This window comes from Ranitomeya imitator, chromosome 6 (genome assembly GCF_032444005.1).
Source record: "Ranitomeya imitator isolate aRanImi1 chromosome 6, aRanImi1.pri, whole genome shotgun sequence".
Lineage (NCBI taxonomy): Eukaryota > Metazoa > Chordata > Amphibia > Anura > Dendrobatidae > Ranitomeya > Ranitomeya imitator.
Window position 1 is genome coordinate 229,383,457 of NC_091287.1, and position 12,512 is coordinate 229,395,968.

A 12,512-nucleotide genomic window follows, 5' to 3' on the forward strand; every position below is an offset into this window, starting at 1 on the left:
GTTCATTACCACATTTTCTTGTCTATGTACTGGGTATATTTTTCCAGAGTTTGAGACTAGCCAAAGTGGCAGCAGACACCATCAGCAGGCAAGATTTCTATTAGTATGATATATATCTAGAATTTAATGTGATTAGACATATAGGGCCTAATTCATTATTGCATCTGCACATGTTATTCATTGACCTATTAGGGCCCAATTCATTAAAGGTATTGATACCAGAATTCTGGCATAAAATACGTTAATAATATGCAAAATTGCACAAAAATATTGTGATATTTAACATTTATACGCCAGTCTTGGCCAATTACACCAATATGGGTGGGATGCCCATGAAATCGTACTCCACCAAGCCCTTCATTAAGACTGGTGGACACAGCTCCAATGTTAATGCACTGACCTTCTTAGTGTTTTATGCTGTGTTTTTGGTTTGCACCAAATTCATCTTTCCATTTGCTCCTTTTTAAAGTCTATTTTATCTGTGTTCATCTTTGTTTTGTTTTTTTTTAGTTACCCATTGTGGGTGAGGCTTAGAGGTTTTGCTTGATTGGCTTTCGATTTTTTCAAAAAAGTTGCAAACTTTTTTGTAAATGCACTTCACTCCTCTCACCTGTAACAATTTTTACGTACACTGCAATTTTTGAGATACTTTGCAAAAAAGTGCCATTTTTTGCTATTAAGTGGCAAGAATTGTTAAAGACAGAAAAAAAAGAAGTTTTTTGACTTGGCGCAAAATTAATAAACCGTGTTTAAATTATTATGATGAACTTAGTTCAAAAATTGTCAGCGAAGCCAACAAGACCAAAAAAGAAAAGTGACTCAAAATAAGCACAAATGATGAATCAAGCCCATAAAATTTGGTTTGATTCCCTTGAGACTAGTTAAACATTGTGAGATTAGTGCACATTTACTAATGCTGTCTAATAATTAGGCTCAGCTTCCAATTGTCAAATGTGCCCCTTTACTTCATCTATACAAGGGCTGGACAAAATTTCTGATAAAAGAGAACCTGTCATGTCAAATAAACCTTATTAACCTGCAGATATGGGGTTAATCTGTAGATTCGTAGCGCTTTAAACCCGTGCGACCTCCGCACTGAGGGCCCAACTGCCAGGAGGAAATTAACTTTTTTCCTCCCGGCAGCCTCCAGCTTTCAGAGACAGAGACGCGGCCGTCCGCGACATCTACTCAGTGAGCAGCTGCTATAACCATGTCCCGGCACTGACTGATAGCCACCTCAGTAGCGCATACAATTTCATTTCCTCCCGGCAGTTGGGCTTTCCGTGCGATGGTGTACAGTGTTAGAACACTACAAACCTGCAGAGTAACCCTATATCTACAGGTTAGTAACGTTTTTGACATGAAAGGCTTAACTTAAACTGATGCTCCCTGTGCACTGCTTCTGTGTCCATAGACTGATTACAAAACAGTGCATGTAGTGTTTTCTGATCTGGCTCTAAGACCAGTTTAGCTCAATATCGGATGTGATGGATAAATGAGAACAATCCCATAGAAAACTATGGGATCAGTTTCTGCAAAACTTTCCATCAGGCAATTCTGTATAACTCTGGAGGAAAAAAACACAGATGAACATACAGTACAGACCAAAAGTTTGGACACACCTTCTCATTTAAAGATTTTTCTGTATTTTCATGACTATGAAAATTGTAAATTCACACTGAAGGCATCAAAACTATGAATTAACACATGTGGAATTATATACTTAACAAAAAAGTGTGAAACAACTGAAAATATGTCTTATATTCTAGGTTCTTCAAAGAAGCCACCTTTTGCTTTGATGACTGCTTTGCACAATGACCATGGACAATGACAAGGACAATGAACCCAAACACACCGCCAGGCTGTGTAAGGGCTATTTGACCAAGAAGGAGAGTGATAAGGTGCTACGCCAGATGACCTGGCCTCCACAGTCACCAGACCTGAACCCAATCAAGATGGTTTGGGATGAGCTTGACCGCAGAGTGAAGGCAAAAGGGCCAGCAAGTGCTAAACATCTCTGGGAACTCCTTCAAGATTGTTGGAAGACCATTCCCAGTGACTATCTCTTGATTCTCATCAAGAAAATGCCAAGAGTGTGCAAAGCAGTCATCAAAGCAAAAGGTGGCTACTTTGAAGAACCTAAAATATAAGAAATAATTTCAGTTGTTTCACACTTTTTTGTTAAGTATATCATTCCACATGTGTTAATTCATAGTTTTGATGCCTTCAGTGTGAATGTACAATTTTTATAGTCATGAAAATACAGAAAAATCTTTAAATGAGAAGGTGTGTCCAAACTTTTGGTCTGTACTGTATATGTAGAAACAAGCTCTGAGACAGCTTAAACTTAGTGCGGCAGGCGAAAGATAAGCCATACGTATCATAGTTGGTCCTTGCTGCATGAAAAAAATTGGCACATCTTGCTTACTTAGGGCCTGTCAACATGGGCGATGCTCACATTCAAGTGGAACACTAAGCCCAAAAATTCAATGGACCAATTTGTGATTTTCCTTATAGGGCCGTGAGTATATGCAGAGAAATGTGATGAATGCCATGCTCCTATCCACTCCAGTCATTGGGTCACTTAGACACAAATTGATGAAAACTCTACCATTTTCACTGGTGAGACAAAGACAAGCTTTACTTTATTCATTTGAATACAGTCTTAGGGCAGCTCAGGATGTACAGGTCCTTCTCAAAAAATTAGCATATAGTGTTAAATTTCATTATTTACCATAATGTAATGATTACAATTAAACTTTCATATATTATAGATTCATTATCCACCAACTGAAATTTGTCAGGTCTTTTATTGTTTTAATACTGATGATTTTGGCATGCAACTCCTGATAACCCAAAAAACCTGTCTCAATAAATTAGCATATTTCACCCATCCAATCAAATAAAAGTGTTTTTTAATAACAAACAAAAAAACCATCAAATAATAATGTTCAGTTATGCACTCAATACTTGGTCGGGAATCCTTTGGCAGAAATGACTGCTTCAATGCGGCGTGGCATGGAGGCAATCAGCCTGTGACACTGCTGAGATGTTATGGAGGCCCAGGATGCTTCAATAGCGGCCTTAAGCTCATCCAGAGTGTTGGGTCTTGCGTCTCTCAACTTTCTCTTCACAATATCCCACAGATTCTCTATGGGGTTCAGGTCAGGAGAGTTGGCAGGCCAATTGAGCACAGTAATACCATGGTCAGTAAACCATTTACCAGTGGTTTTGGCACTGTGAGCAGGTGCCAGGTCGTGCTGAAAAATGAAATCTTCATCTCCATAAAGCATTTCAGCCGATGGAAGCATGAAGTGCTCCAAAATCTCCTGATAGCTAGCTGCATTGACCCTGCCCTTGATGAAACACATTGGATCAACACCAGCAGCTGACATGGCACCCCACACCATCACTGACTGTGGGTACTTGACACTGGACTTCAGGCATTTTTGCATTTCCTTCTCCCCAGTCTTCCTCCAGATTCTGGCACCTTGATTTCCGACGACATGCAAAATTTGCTTTCATCAGAAAAAAGTACTTGGGACCACTTAGCAACAGTCCAGTGCTGCTTCTCTGTAGCCCAGGTCAGGCGCCTCTGCCGCTGTTTATGGTTCAAAAGTGGCTTTACCTGGGGAATGCGGCACCTGTAGCCCATTTCCTGCACACGCCTGTGCACGGTGGCTCTGGATGTTTCCACACCAGACTCAGTCCACTGCTTCCTCAGGTTCCCCAAGGTCTGGAATCGGTCCTACTCCACAATCTTCCTCAGGGTCCGGTCTCCTCTTCTCGTTGTACAGCGTTTTCTGCCACATTGTTTCCTTCCAACAGACTTACCATTGAGGTGCCTTGATACAGCACTCTGGGAACAGCCTATTTGTTGAGAAATTTCTTTCTGGGTCTTACCCTCTTGCTTGAGGGTGTCAATGATGGCCTTCTTGACATCTGTCAGGTCGCTAGTCTAAAGGTACCGTCACACTTAGCGACGCTGCAGCGATACCGACAACGATCCGGATCGCTGCAGCGTCGCTGTTTGGTCGCTGGAGAGCTGTCACACAGACAGCTCTCCAGCGACCAACGATCCCGAGGTCCCCGGTAACCAGGGTAAACATCGGGTAACTAAGCGCAGGGCCGCTCTTAGTAACCCGATGTTTACCCTGGTTACCAGCGTAAAAAAACAAACAGTACATACTTAAATTCAGCTGTCTGTCCCTTGCCGTCTGGTTCCTGCACTGACTGCTGGCCGTAAAGTGAAAGTGAAAGCACAGCACAGCGGTGAGTCACACAGCGGTGACTCACCGCTGTGGCTGTGCTCTGCTTTCACTTTACGGCCAGCAGTCAGTGCAGGAACCAGACGGCAAGGGACAGACAGCTGAATGTAAGTATGTACTGTTTGTTTTTTTACGCTGGTAACCAGGGTAAACATCGGGTTACTAAGCGCGGCCCTGCGCTTAGTTACCCGATGTTTACACTGGTTACCAGTGAAGACATCGCTGAATCGGTGTCACACACGCCGATTCAGCGATGTCTACGGGGAGTCCAGCGACGAAATAAAGTTCTGGACTTTCTTCCCCGACCAGCGATCTCCCAGCAGGGGCCTGATCGCTGCTGCCTGTCACACTGGACGATATCGCTAGCGAGGACGCTGCAACGTCACGGATCGCTAGCGATATCGTCTAGTGTGACAGTACCTTTACCCATGATGGGGGTTTTGAGTAATGAACCAGGCAGGGAGTTTATAAAAGCCTCAGGTATCTTTTGCATGTGTTTAGAGTTAATTAGTTGATTCAGAAGATTAGGGTAATAGGTCGTTTAGAGAACCTTTTCTTGATATGCTAATTTATTGAGACAGGTTTTTTGGGTTATCAGGAGTTGTATGCCAAAATCATCAGTATTAAAACAATAAAAGACCTGACAAATTTCAGTTGGTGGATAATGAATCTATAATATATGAAAGTTTAATTGTAATCATTACATTATGGTAAATAATGAAATTTAACACTATATGCTAATTTTTTGAGAAGGACCTGTATTTGGACAAACAGTATATGTAAATTGCCTCTTTTAGAGAGAAAGAGGACTTGAACTCTATAGCACCACCTATGGGAAGTAGCGATCCTGCAAGTCACTATCGACCCTTTATCGAGCCTTGCAATATGACTTAATGGACACTGTCACCTGAATTTGGAGGGAACAATCTTCAGCCATGGAGGCGGGGTTTTTGGGTGTTTGATTCACCTTTTCCTTACCCGCTGGCTGCATGCTGGCTGCAATATTGGATTGAAGTTCATTCTCTGTCCTCCGTAGTACATGCCTGCACAAGGCAATCTTGCCTTGCGCAGGCGTGTACTATGGAGGACAGAGAATGAACTTCAATACAATATTGCAGCCAGCGGGTAAGGAAAGGGTGAATCAAACACCTGAAAACCCCGCCCCTCTGGCTGAAGATTGTTCCCTCCAAATTCAGGTGACAGTGTCCCTTTAAGATAAATGCCAAATCAAAATCTCAATTTCCAGACATGGTGTGCCACTCTATATAAGGAAAAAACTTACCCCTTAGATCTCAGTCTTAGTCTCTCACCAAATCAAATACTTTGCACTGATGAGGGGCAATACCCCAAAACAATGTGTCTACAAATTGAGATTCTTATTTGGATTTTATCCTAAGTCATACAGCAAGGCACGTTAAAGGTTTGATATTGACTTGTAGGTTTGCTACTTCCAGTAGGTGGTACTAGAGTTCAAGTCCTCTTTTCTCTGAAGAAACAATTTGCATATTTAATTTCCCAGAGGAGCACTGCAAGGCGTTTAAGTCCGTCATACTGGCGTGCCAGACGTGGCATGTCACTCTCCATAAGTAGAAAACTTCACCTTTAGACAAACAGTACAAAATGTTTACTTTTTCATCTAGGCCCATACATTGGAACAAAGGAGCACATACCATGATTTATTGATGAGGATGGATGCACATGTGAATTAGCCAACAAATGGGTGCAAATACCTTAGTAAATATGAACCAATGTTTACTTATTATGGAATCCTTATATAAGATACCATGTTTTGAGGATATGTGACCTAACATTTTTTGCATGAGTCAAATGATTGGTTTTAAGTCTGTAATACAGCATGTAACGCTCAGTTTACGGTTGTTTCATATATCCTGATTAAAGCTGCAGCATCACATTTAATGTAGTGCTTGTTTTGTTAAACATGTGAGGGAAAGATGTTTACTTCCCATTGGCATTTATAGTAATGCACATATTTGTATCCCTTTCAGTACATTGTACTCAACCCATTGACTGTATCCAGGTGGTGGAGGAAACTAGTGTGCACTGACTGGCGGCACAATGCCACCTTCACCGATCAGCGATCACTTAATAGCCTGTTTGCATAGATAGACCATAGTAAACAATGTGTACTAAACGATCTGTAATAGATCAGTGTGCACAGGCTGCCATTCTTCTCAGCAGTACGAGTGCTGTTTACACAGGACGCTACGCCACCGAGAATAATGATGATCTGTGCTGCAAGAAAAGATCATTTCACACACTAGATGAGCATTTTTCTAATTCATTTGGATAATTGGTAGACTGTTTGCAGTTTTGCAGTTCGAGGGTTTTTAACTACACTTGTTTCACGGTGATCTTTCAGTGTAAATGAAGCTTAATTCTACTGGCTCATTGACACAGCAGATTATTTCTCTGGACTTTGGTTGCTGAATTAGCATTAAAATTCAGTAATGGGGTTTTAAACCCAAGTCGGTCACTGATTTTTGTGCATGCTGTTTGTCACGATATGGTATGAAATATCATATAAGTTTAGTTGCTCGTCAGCTCATGAGGTGGGCTAAACCCCCCCTTCACTAGCTGACTCTACTTGTTTCTCTCTGGGCTACGGACTGTATGCTAGAAGGGGGTTTTATTGCCCTGGGGTCGTAAATTCCAGGCTCAGAGGAAAGTCCCTCACCCCTCCCACCTTCACTAGTCAGAACTGGTAAAGTGGCTCCAAAATTCATGAAAGATCCTTTGTTTGGTTTTGGTACGATATTATGCACCATGTTTACGGTAAGAACACGAAAATATATATTCGTATTCCCACTCGGTGTAGGTACCCATCCCTTGAAACTCGGACTTCTAACTCCGTCTGGTAAAGAAGTAGGGTTTTCTCTGTAAATATGTATCCCAGATAGGACATATTTGATCTCATTAGAATGCTCACGTTAACCCGAGATGATTGATGGGTTTGTTAGAACTATGACGTGTTTTGTAGTGAAGTTATAGAAATTAGAGAGAATAGTTTAAAGTTTAGGCAGAATGTAGAGAGAGGAGGGTCTGGATAAGCCAGCCTTTCTGTGATGTCACAGCCTTAAGGGTTTAAGTGTCTGGCAGGCTCTGAGGAGGCACCCTTCTGCTGGATTTCTTCTTCTGGACTCCTTGTCCTATTGTTCTGGAAGAGCTGAGTACATCCCATGGACTGGGATGTATGGAAACTGCACTAGCCTGGGGTGCCCGCCATGTTTTTAACATGTGAGTGTTATCTTTTCTCTTTTATTCCCTTTATGTTATAATTACCCATGTACATATTTGCAGTTGTCTCATTTGTAACATCTTTATAAACTATTTTTGATAAAGCACTGCCTAATTATTTTTAATGGGATATACTATTATATGTTAGTTCTTCTCCATGCTCTAAAAACCGTACCCTAAGTCTTCTGAAGGGAAATACGCTACTGTTACTGTTGTGTTGGGTTAGCTTCGGACCCGTTTAATCGAAGCTGGTGGCAGCGAGAAGTGTGCAGACTTTTGGGTTATGTTGTAGTGGCTGCGGCGTTAATAATTATTGTTCCTGCCTGAGTGGGAGTAGTTATCGCGTCGCTGCAGCGTGCCCAATAGCCAGTACATAGCAGGCAGCCTTTCTGGCGACTAATTACCCAGGGTGCAGTACCTAATCTGACCTGAGAGTAAGGGGGGCGCCAGAGAGCTGCAAGTGTTAAGTGGAACTGTAAGCGGGATATACATAAATCCCTGCAGTTCGTGGTATATAGAAAAGCAGTGGGATACCTAGAATAAGCCCCTGCTGTAAACTAAGAGGTCAATAGCCTTGTGTGTGGTTTTTCATCACATCGTGGAGTGGAAGGATAACTAAGGCTACGTTCACATTAGCGTTACGCTAATGTGCGTCGCTGTTGCGTCGGCGACGCAGCGGCGACGCAGCGGCGACGCGCCCCTATTTTTAACATAGGGGACGCGTGCGTTGTTTTGGTGGCGTTTTTCGCCACGTGCGTCGTTTCCGACGCTAGCGTCGGACGCAAGAAAACGCTACATGTAGCATTTTCTGTGCGTCCGATTTTCGTCAAAAACGACGCACGCATCGCAAAACGCGCGCGTTTTTGCGCGCGTTTGCGCGCGTTTTTCCGTGCGTCGCCGACGCAACGGCGACGCGACGCTAATGTTAACGTAGACTAAGATAAGCCCCCCTGCACATGTGATAGCCGTCTGTTGGCCTAAAGTCACCTCAATCCGTGACGTAGGGGTGACGGTCACGGTGTGAATCCTGACCCATTGGTGACAGCGGTCAGGGGAATCGTGACACTGTTTATTTACAAATTTGCATCTAGGCCTATCTGTAGCAGGAGTGCAGCGGATTTTCACCATGGAATTTATTCATTGCAAAGCAAAGTGGGAAATCCATGAATAAAATTGCAGTAGAAAGAGAATATGTCACCATGAAAAAGTGGAACTGTTACGACTAAGAACTAGATTGTTCGAAACACGGAGGTGTCAACAGTAATGAAAAAGTCACTGTAGTCCGTTTACTTGAATATGCTTTATTCCACTCAATAAATGTTACTCTCACAAGTGCTGGATCGTGTGTTTCAGAAGTTTACCTTGGACTCCAGAATCTTCCTTTCTCATTCTAGATTGATATATAGTTTTTTGAGAAAAAAATTAGTTTAACCTGTTTTAATCATTTAATCCTCTGCTCTTTCTTGGATTTTCGGTCTAGTGGGCGGTCCAATCAGAAACTGACAGTTATCTCTATAAGCACTTATGCAAAGAAAGCTGTCAGTCGCTGATAGGACCGTCCACTGGACTGACAATCCCAGCAAGAGAAGAGGATTAAATGAATAAAACGCGGTTATACTGATTGTTTCCTCACAATATGCTCAGCTCCCCCGACCCTATAACATACTGCCTGTAGATTGAATAGCATTTTCATGGTGACAGGTTCCCTTTTAATTGCAGATTAATTTACTTTAACCAATTACATTTAAGTGTGAATTTTTGGCATGTGTATTTAGACTGTTTCTATGGTGTAGCTTTTACATTATGTGTTTTTGGCATAAATTTTGAGTATGATAACAAAAATGCAAAAAAATAGCAGTAATGTATGAGCATAGCCGGAAAGTTCAAGGGGCATTAATTTCACAACTGCTCCAATTATCAGCAGTGCCCTTTTGTACAAAAATGTCAAGGATCAATGCTGGGTGTCTGTTTCAACCATCAGGCCTGTCTGGTATAAACTGTCCATAGTGAGCAGCAGTCTTACTTATCCTGAGTAGGGTTGAGCGAAACGGGTCGAACATTTTCAAAAGTCGCCGACTTTTGGCTAAGTCGGGGTTTCATGAAACCCGATCCGACCCCTGTGCGGGGTCGGCCATGCGGTACGCGACTTTCGCGCCAAAGTCGCGTTTCAATGACGCGAAAAGCGCCATTTCTCAGCCAATGAAGGTAAACGCAGAGTGTGGGCAGCGTGATGACATAGGTCCTGGTCCCCACCATCTTAGAGAAGGGCATTGCAGTGATTGGCTTGCTGTCTGCGACGTCACAGGGGCTATAAAGAGGCGTTCCCGCCGACCGCCATCTTACTGCTGCTGATCTGAGCTTAGGGAGAGGTTGCTGCCGCTTTGTCAGAAGCAGGGATAGCGTTAGGCAGGGTCCATTAACCACAAAACCGCTTGTGCTGCAGCGATTTGCACTGTCCAACACCACCCTCGGTGTGCAGGGACAGTGGAATTTTTTTTTTTTTTTTTTTTCCCCTCAGCGCTGTAGCTCATTGGGCTGCCCTAGAAGGCTCCCTGATAGCTGCATTGCTGTGTGTACGCCGCTGTGCAAACCAACTGCTTTTTTCAAAGCACAAATCCTCTTGTTCCTTCCTTTCTGCACAGCTATCTTTTTTGTTTGTCCACACTTTTTATTTCATTTGTGCATCAGTCCACTCCTTATTGCTGCCTGCCATACCTGGCTGAGATTACTGCAGGCAGGGAGATAGTAGCTGCCTGCCATACCTGGCTGAGATTACTGCAGGCAGGGAGATAGTAATTGTAGGACATTCCCTGTTTTTTTTTTTTTTTTTTTTTTGGTGGGAGATTAAGATTGGCAATTTGGCATTTCTGCTAGAGTGCCATCCCTGTGTGTGCCATCTCTCTCACATAGTGGGCCATAGAAAGCCTTTTCATTTTTCTGTATTTTTTTTTGTGGGGTGTATAAATTCTCCCTGATAAAAATACAGTGGGAGATTAATATTGGCCTTTGGGCTTGTGTGCCAGTCCTGAGTGTGCCATCTCTCTCACAAATAGTGGGCCATAGAAAGCCTATTTTATTTTTTTTTGGGTTTTATAAATTCTCCCTGAAAAAAAGGGAGATTAATATTGGCCTCTGGGCTTCTGTGCCAGTCCTGAGCGTGCCATCTGTGCCAGTCCTGAGCGTCCCATCTCTCTCACAAATAGTGGGCCATAGAAAGCCTATTTAATTTTTTTTTTGGTTTTATAAATTTTCCCTGAAAAAAGGGAGATTAATATTGGCCTCTGGGCTTGTGTGCCAGTTGTGAGCGTGCCATCTGTGCCAGTCCTGAGCGTGCCATCTCTCTCACAAATAGTGGGCCATAGAAAGCCTATTTAATTTTTTTTTTGGTTTTATAAATTTTCCCTGAAAAAAGGGAGATTAATATTGGCCTCTGGGCTTGTGTGCCAGTTGTGAGCGTGCCATCTGTGCCAGTCCTGAGCGTGCCATCTCTCTCACAAATAGTGGGCCATAGAAAGCCTATTTAAATATTTTTTTGGTTTTATAAATTCTCCCAGAAAAAAAGGGAGATTAATATTGGCCTCTGGGCTTCTGTGCCAGTTGTGAGCGTGCCATCTGTGCCAGTCCTGAGCGTGCCATCTCTCTCACAAATAGTGGGCCATAGAAAGCCTATTTAAATATTTTTTTGGTTTTATAAATTCTCCCAGAAAAAAAGGGAGATTAATATTGGCCTCTGGGCTTCTGTGCCAGTCCTGAGCGTGCCATCTGTGCCAGTCCTGAGCGTCCCATCTCTCTCACAAATAGTGGGCCATAGAAAGCCTATTTTATTTTTTTTTTGGGTTTCAGAAATTCTCCCTGGAAAAAAAAAGGGAGATTAATATTGCCCTTTGGGCTTGTGTGCCAGTACTAAGCGTTCCATCTCTCTCTCTCTCTCAGTCAGTGGGCCATAGAACGCCTATTTTTGGTTTTATTTGTTTTCTAAATTCTCCCTGAAAAAATCATTTTATTTTATTTGGTTTCTAAATTCTTCCTGATAAAATCATATTTTTTTTATTATTTTTTTTTCTAAAGTCTCCCTGAAAAAAAAAAAAAAAAAAACAACCAAAAAAAACAGTGGGAGATTAATATTGGCCTTTCTGCTTGTGTGCCAGTCTTGACTCCTGGGTGCGTCATCTCTCAGTCAGTGGGCCATAGAACGCCTATTTTTGGTTTTATTTGTTTTATAAATTCTCCCTGAAAAAATCATTTTATTTTATTTGGTTTCTAAATTCTTCCTGATAAAATCATATTTTTTTTATTATTTTTTTTTCTAAAGTCTCCCTGAAAAAAAAAAAAAAAAAAACAACCAAAAAAAACAGTGGGAGATTAATATTGGCCTTTCTGCTTGTGTGCCAGTCTTGACTCCTGGGTGTGCCATCTCTCTCTCTCTCTCTCTCCAATTGTGGTCCATAGAAAGCCTACATTTTTTTTCCTTGATTTGGGTTCCAAAATCTACCAGAGAAAATAACTCCATCAATCATTGGTAGAAAAATATTGGCCTCTGGGCTTGTGTGCCACTCCTGATTCCTGTGTGCGTCATCTCTCACTCAGTGGCCCATAGAAAGCATATAGTTTGTTACATTTGTTTTCTAAATTCTCCCTGCAAAAATCTATTTTTTTTTTTTTGGGGGGTTTCTAAAGTGTTCCTGAAAAAAATAAAAATAAAAAAAAAATAATAGTGTGACATTAATATTAACATTTGTGCTTCAGTGACAGTCCTGCGTGTGGGGCATCTCTCTAATTTGCAGCCACCAAAAAAAGAGTGTGTAACATTGGGCCTGATTTTCGCTGTGGTCTCACCAACCTGTAAAGGGGTAGCTAAATCATACAGAAGTTATAGCTCACCGTGTAAGTTGTGTGACTGCAACAAATAACGTTAGTTTGGTTACGTTTTTAAAACAATGAGGAAGTCTAGTGGAAGAGGTCGTGGCCGGGGGCGTTCATTGTCAGCTG

At 42.1% G+C, this 12,512-nt stretch overlaps 1 protein-coding gene across 4 annotated transcripts in view; it reads right to left on the reverse strand.

Moving 5' to 3' along the window:
- IRX4 (iroquois homeobox 4) overlaps window positions 1-12,512 on the reverse strand; it is a 36,402-nt gene that overhangs the window by 2,481 nt on the left and 21,409 nt on the right. The window lies entirely within an intron of this gene.